Below are 7080 nucleotides of genomic sequence, written 5' to 3'. Positions count from 1 at the left end.
ATCCATCTATTTACCACTTTGTTTATCCTTCCATCTTGCTTAACCAGATTTGGATCCTAAGCAAATCATCCAGGTGGGAAATCCAGATCAAAATTTCTTCTCCAGCTCCTTCTTGGAGATGTGAAGTTGTTTCAAGGTTGAAGGAAAGCTGTACATACTTCATGTACATACTTTACACAATGATGATCACCATCTGTTTTTTTCATAGTTGCCTTTTTATCTCTATTGCAGTACTTTGCCAACCTATGGAAAAAGACCACTTCAGAATCTGGTATTCTGGATCTTGCTTGTTACATCCTGATCCATATCTTATAGCCACAGGTCAGCAAGTAGAGCTGCAAATTGATAACTCTGCCTTTCAGCTTAGTTTTTTTTTATTAACACAGCAGATTGAGCAGTACTCTCATTAGTTCAGATGAGTCTATGATCCCTCTCCAGCCATCACTCGGGAACCAAGTTACTTCAATTGTCGCGCTTCAGGCAGAGACTGACCCTTATACCGTATGAACCATATTTACTTATCTATGAATAGCATGTTCCATTAAAATGTAGAAGTAACGTCAAACTACAAAAATATGTACTCACTGCATTAACTACAGGAAAAATGATCACATCTGAAAATTCCCTGAAGTACCAATTTGCTTCTACAATGTTGAGGAAATAATGTAGTCTCCTATGAGATCATTTTATCCCTTTCAACAGCCTTTTTGAACTTTTGAACTCAGAAATGCTACAGAATTACAATAGATGGTAAAACGCAAAAAAAAAAAAGAAAATCCTTAAATGAAGATTTTAAGAGTCTCGCAAAACTATTCATACCCTCCGATTTTTTTTCCCCCCTGTATTTTGTCACTTTACAACTATAAACTTCAACGTACAGTAATTGTGCCGTGTGTGATTATGAGCACAAAACGGACCATAATTATGTAGCGGAGTTACCTTCTCTAAATTGCCTTTAACCTCGATTCCCCAATACTTTACTGAACCTTCTGAAATGAAGTTTTGTGTCCCCTATGTCACTTGTACCAAACTTAACACAGTCCTTATGCATTTCTTAATTCCATCTTGAAAATGACATCTGTCATATGTATAGCTAATAGTTGTCGTATTAAATGTTTCTCTCTGTTAAGCTGTGTATCTCTGCAGCCTCTGCCAAACTTATAATGTCCTGATGTTTCATTGAAGAGACGTTGAGACTGATATGTAAGAATAGTGTTTCATGGCCTAACCCTACTTTGGAGGCACAAGCGTAGAGGGAGTAACTTTTCTGCCTGGTTCACTCCAAAAGTAGGTAACTGAAAATAGTTGTGTTCTTTGTAGCATGTTCAAATTGTTGCATAAGAATTGTATAAAATTGCAGTGGTGATGGTGTTTGTTGACAAAGAGGCACAAAAAGTCTATATGTAGTGCTCAACACAACCTTGGATGGGTTGTATGTTGGGTTGACTCATCCACAAAATAAAGTAATATGTCAGTTTTTAAAAAAAAGAAAAATATGTTTTGTTTTGGGGTTTTTTACACACAATTCTTTCCTTGTGCCTGGAGTTGCAACTTTGATAAAGATAGGCTTGGCACTTAAAATAAGGGAAACAACAAACCTTTGTGTGGGATATGGGGAAGAATGCATGGGGGATCTAGAGAAGACACAAATAAACATCAAACAAAAATGAGATACACCTGTTTGATCATTAATTTTCTTCAAGTGCTTACCTTTCAACAAGGCCCAGCAGTGGAGAGAGAACGCGAAAGCTGGATAGGTAAACGAGAGCTGGAGGAAGGCGAGCTGAGGGCAGAATGTCCACGAGGAATACAAGCGCTGCCTTGCCAAATAGAAAAACAGGTCTTGCTATCGTCTTTCTTTATCCTTCTATTTTATTCTCTTTGTTAGAGAAACTTGGCGTACAGAACTTCAGAGGCAGCTACAATGAGCACATCAAAGCGTGCCGACAGATTGTGGCCCAATGGACACACTCGAATTGGGCATTAATTTCTTTGTTGAAAACATAAAAAAAAGGGAAATAAAAGCAACCCTTCACGCTGTTGTTATTTTTGCCTCATTCCTGTTGTTGCACTGTTTTACTTTTCCTTTTGGACTTTCACCATGTTTAAGGTGGTGAGGGTCAGGCCGGCACCTTGTTTTTGTCAGATGCTCCTTTGGGGAGGTTTCCGTCCTCCGTTCTGTCTTTCTTTCTTACATTCTTTCTCTCTCGCTCTTCCCTCTCACCGACTCTTCTGACAACCTCTCTTTGAGTTCAGCCCACATGGCTCTGGGCGAAAATCAATGCCCATATGTGTCTTCAGCTGCTCTACACTGGACTGACGAAGGTTAGGAGAGAGAGAAAGACAGACGAGTCAAATCCACACTGTCTAAGAGAATCCAGCTGATTACAAGCTAAAAATTCATCAAAATGTATTCTTGTTTTCTGACAAATTGGATGAATAATTATCAGAGAAATGCTCTTTTGGCTTTTAGTGTTGTTTGCTTGTTTCCTTTCTGCTCCAGGTGTCTTCTTGGTCTGTAATGGATGAGGAGAGGGTAGACTAATTGTGAAACTGAATTAAAGATTATAACCACAGGACTAAGAAAGGGATTTTATTCAGATCAGGATTCAATGACCATCAGACAGCATAGTGTGCTTCTAAGTTCACTGACCTCAGGCTGGGTATTGATTGCCATACCAGTGCTTCATTATTTCTGTGTTATGAGCATGGTTTCTCTTTTGTTTAATTGTTTTTTGTTGAATTTTAAAGTAGTGTGTGGGTGGAAACTGAAACAGGCTTTAAACTGTAAGAGTGCCCAAAGGAGATGGGAGGGACAAAGACTTCCTTCATCATTATTTCAGAATAAGTTATAATTCAAAAGTTGATTTATTTCAGTAATCCAATTCAAAAAGTAAGACACATAGATGTAATTAATATAATATTATAGTACATAGCCAAAGATACTGGTTTGCGAATCCTTGAATCCTTGAATCCCGGCTTTCTAGTCACTTAAGTGACCAACATCTAAGCATGACGACTCCATCTACAAACGTATATGAAAGAACTTTTCACTTTCAGGAGCTCAACCAATTGCAATGCCTTCTGTGTAATAAATACAATAGTGAAATTTGTTACATTACACATTCCATGCTCAACTGTTACGATAAAATGGAAGTGACTGGGTAGGACAGCAACCCAGCCATTGAGTGGTATATTTCCGCAGACTCAGCTACAAATGTCCAAACTTCATGTGGTCTGCAGATTAGTTCAAGAACAGTGCGAAGAGGGGCTTCATGAAATAGGTTTCCATGGCCACGCAGCATGTATTCAAGTCTCGCATCACAAGTGTGACACAAAGCATCAAAATGCCATGTTCTAAAGCAGCTACTCCTAGACTCCGGAGAAGTGGACACGTTTTCTATGGAATGGCAAATTATTCCTTCCTGTCTAGTGTTGCAATTGACAAGTTTGGGTCAGGAGAAGAGAACTTGATTGGCTGCTTTGTGTCAAAGCCCAACTTGTATTTTAAAAGTTGGATAAAGATACAAATTATATATATACAAATTATATATATATATATATATATATATATATATATATATATATATATATATATATATATATATAAAGTTTTTGAATGTCACGTCTTTATTCCAATAAAACTGCAAAACGGTGCACAAAAAGGGTCCAAAAATACATGATAGAACTTTATTGCAGAATCCTGACTTCAACCCAATTGGTAGACTAGTTAGTATCTGACCCCACATGTTCTCCTGAAAAAATCAGAAGAGAATTCCCACAAATACACTCCTACACCGTCATATTAGACAATACATATTAAAGAATAGGATTTTACTCAAATTCATACAAGTGTGAACACAGACAAACACTTTTCATAACAAATGCCACAGTTTGTAATGAGTTCATAGGAAATATGGGTTATTTTTAAAAATGAATTACTGAAACAACTGAGCTTCTGATAGCGTTGCAATTTCCCAAGAATGTTTGAAAGTTTACCAAACGGCATGTTGGCCTACGCTTAGGATTTAAATCACAACTAGTGTCAAATTAATTCTCTCTATTTTTCATGTTAACCAGAAGCTCAGAATTCAGGAATTCACTGAGCATCAGAAATCATTTTGAACTTAATATCTACAGTGAACCATCACAGGAACTTGGTGCCACTGGGTTTGGCATGACCCCTCAGGGCAAAGTTGCAGCGCATTTTTCTCCTGGAGTAGCCAGCATTTCACAGCACTACACTCTTCCCACATTTGATGCCTTTTTTGCTCACTGTGCTGACCCTTTTAGAGATTCTGCAGAGAACACGGATACTTCTTTGGACTGTAGATGCTCCCTGGATCTTTTGCTTCGCATCAACCTCTTGGCCTCTTCTCTCTGGTTTTGATCTCCCTTCCCCAGCTCCTCTGCCCCCACCTCCCTGGAGGGTGTCAGCGTTGGCTGAAGGGGCTTCCAGGGGGCTTCAAGGGGCCTTTCAAACCTTCATCCAGGTCTTAGTGTTCAAAGACCCTGGCCAGTCATCCAGCTACACACTCACACACTCACTCACACAGTTACACTCTTGCACACAAGCCTGGACTCGTTTACATCTGTGCAGATGTGCACATGATCTGCACTGACAAAATAAGAGAAGTGCTAAGAGAGTCAAAAAGGCAAGAGTTACTCAGAATTTCAGAATAACATCAAACTGATTTATCCGAGATGCGGCTTTAGTACGATCAAATTTAGTTTCAAAATGTCAGCTGAGTCCAATGTACATAATAGATTGCCATCCCTTTTCCTATAAAGTATTTTATGTTGCTACCTGTGCTTATTTTCTCTTGGTCTACATGGTCTTAGATTGGAGCTGCTTGCTAAAGTTGTATAAAGCTTCCTAATTTAACACTGCCTTCTGGGACTCCTAACGGCTGAAGAGTGGATGGAGAAAGCAGATGTGCCTTCCAACAGAGGAAATAGTTGCTGGCCAACCGAGTGTAAAATGTCACTACAGAGCCATGAGTTTCTGGCAAAATGATGAGCAGGGTCAAAGGGGTTGCAACAGTCACTACTCAGTATGTGGGCATTGTGGATTAACATCTACAAGGTCTTACAAAAACATGAGCCTCACTGAAACGTTTTTACGTTTTGTCCTCTTATAACCGCCAGTTTTAGAGACACCTGTAACATGTGTGATGGGGCCAACACAAAATACAGTAGAATTTTAAAAGTTAGATAATCCAAATTTTGAAGAAATAAAAATCTGTAAATTGTTATGTATGATTTTTGCAGTCCATCCTATCTTAAAATTACATTTACTGCCACCTGTTGCTTTAAGAGGTTACATGTTTAGCATGTAACTTCTTAATGTGTGTGTGTGTGTGTGTGTGTGTGTGTGTGTGCGAGCGCGCGTTATTGAACAAACTGCATCATGGAGTCCAGGGAACACAGCAGGCAGGTCTGCAATAATATCATGGAGATGTTTAAAGTAGAATTTTGGTAAAAGCTTCACATTTGAATGTCTGAGGAAGTAACTTTTAATCCATAATCCAAAAATGGAAAGATTATAGCACAGCTGCAAATCATTACTGACCACCTAAACTTGCTGGATAAAAATGAGGATAAATTAGAAGAGGATCTGAGAGACTTATGGTAACTCTGAGGACCTACAGAGGCTCAGGCAGAGGAATCTGTGGAGAGTACAGTGTCACTTGTGCACTCTTCAAAAGCTAGTCTTTGATGAAAAGGTGGAAAGGTTGTTGAAAGAAAACCAGATGAAATTGAAGGAACCCTGTCCAGAAGTTGCCATATTGTTGTCTGGTCAGATGGGAACAAAATTTAACTTTTTTAGTACATATGCAAAATGATTTATTTGAGGGAGAGGGTGGAGTGTAACAGCCTGAATAAACCATCTCCATGGTAACATATGGTGACAGCATCATTCTGTGGGATGCCTTTCTTGAGCAGGGACAGGGAAGCTGGTCAGAGCTAGCATTAAAATGGACTTAGCTAAATTCAGACTAATCCTGAAAGAAAACCTGTTAAGAGGCTAATAAAGATTTTAGACTGAGGTTCACCTTCCAGGAGGACAATGAACCCAAATAAACAAGGAAAGGGACATGTGAACAGTTGGGATAAAGATATTTTGACTTGAAAATTGATGTTTAAAGATGCTCTCCATCCAAACTGACTGAGCTTGACCTACTTCAAACAAGAAAGAGCAAAAATGGCAGTCTCTAGATTTGAAAAGCTGGTGGAGATGTACCCCATTTAGGCAAAAGGCAATTTCTTAATATTGACTCAGAGGTGCTGAATTAAAATGAATGCATTATATTTTTTCCACTCTACTGAGTAGCTTTTATAAGGAACTGTACATATTTGTTGGTGTTTCTGATAAGTGTGAATCTACAGGGTTCCACACTTTCTATGATGCTGTGTGTGCAAGTTTGTGTGTATGTGTCCTTCAGTAGTACAGTGGGATAACTGTGTGTACACACGGCTCACAAGGCCTTATCTAGATGTCCTAGTTATCGATTGGGCAACATGGCAGATAAGAAAAAGATGAGTACCCCCTCCCACTTATCCACAGCCACCACCTACGTCCCAATGCCTCGTTCCCCATATCTGCCATCCAAACCTGCAGCCCTCCATTCCCCACTCACTGAGACATTTTAAAGCACCTAAATGGAACAGATCTACATTACACCAAAGTCCAAACACGTAATTTATATTTAGAAAGATTTAATATGTATTTGGAACATACTGAGATAGGGAGATAACAGCTATTTATAATTAAATAGTTTGTATAGATGTTATCTGAGATTAGAATTGGAGTCCAGTATTTTTATATATATGTATATATATATATATATATATATATATATATCAGCTCAACATTGAGTAAATATTAATTAAGCAACTAGTTCATCTAGTTTGAAACCTACTTCTCAAGAAAATTTTAATGCATGCATTTTCCCCAGTAGTGAATGCAGTTCCAGTAAATTTAGGTGGAATGATATTGTCACGATTACTCAAAAAAAAAAAAAAAAAAAAAAAAAAAAAAAAAAAAAAGGATATTTTTTTTTTCCCCCCATTTTTAAC

Source organism: Poecilia latipinna, unplaced genomic scaffold (assembly GCF_001443285.1).
Source record: "Poecilia latipinna isolate Pla-1442-1.1 unplaced genomic scaffold, P_latipinna-1.0 Scaffold23, whole genome shotgun sequence".
NCBI lineage: Eukaryota > Metazoa > Chordata > Actinopteri > Cyprinodontiformes > Poeciliidae > Poecilia > Poecilia latipinna.
Note: the sequence above shows the minus strand (reverse complement) of the source record.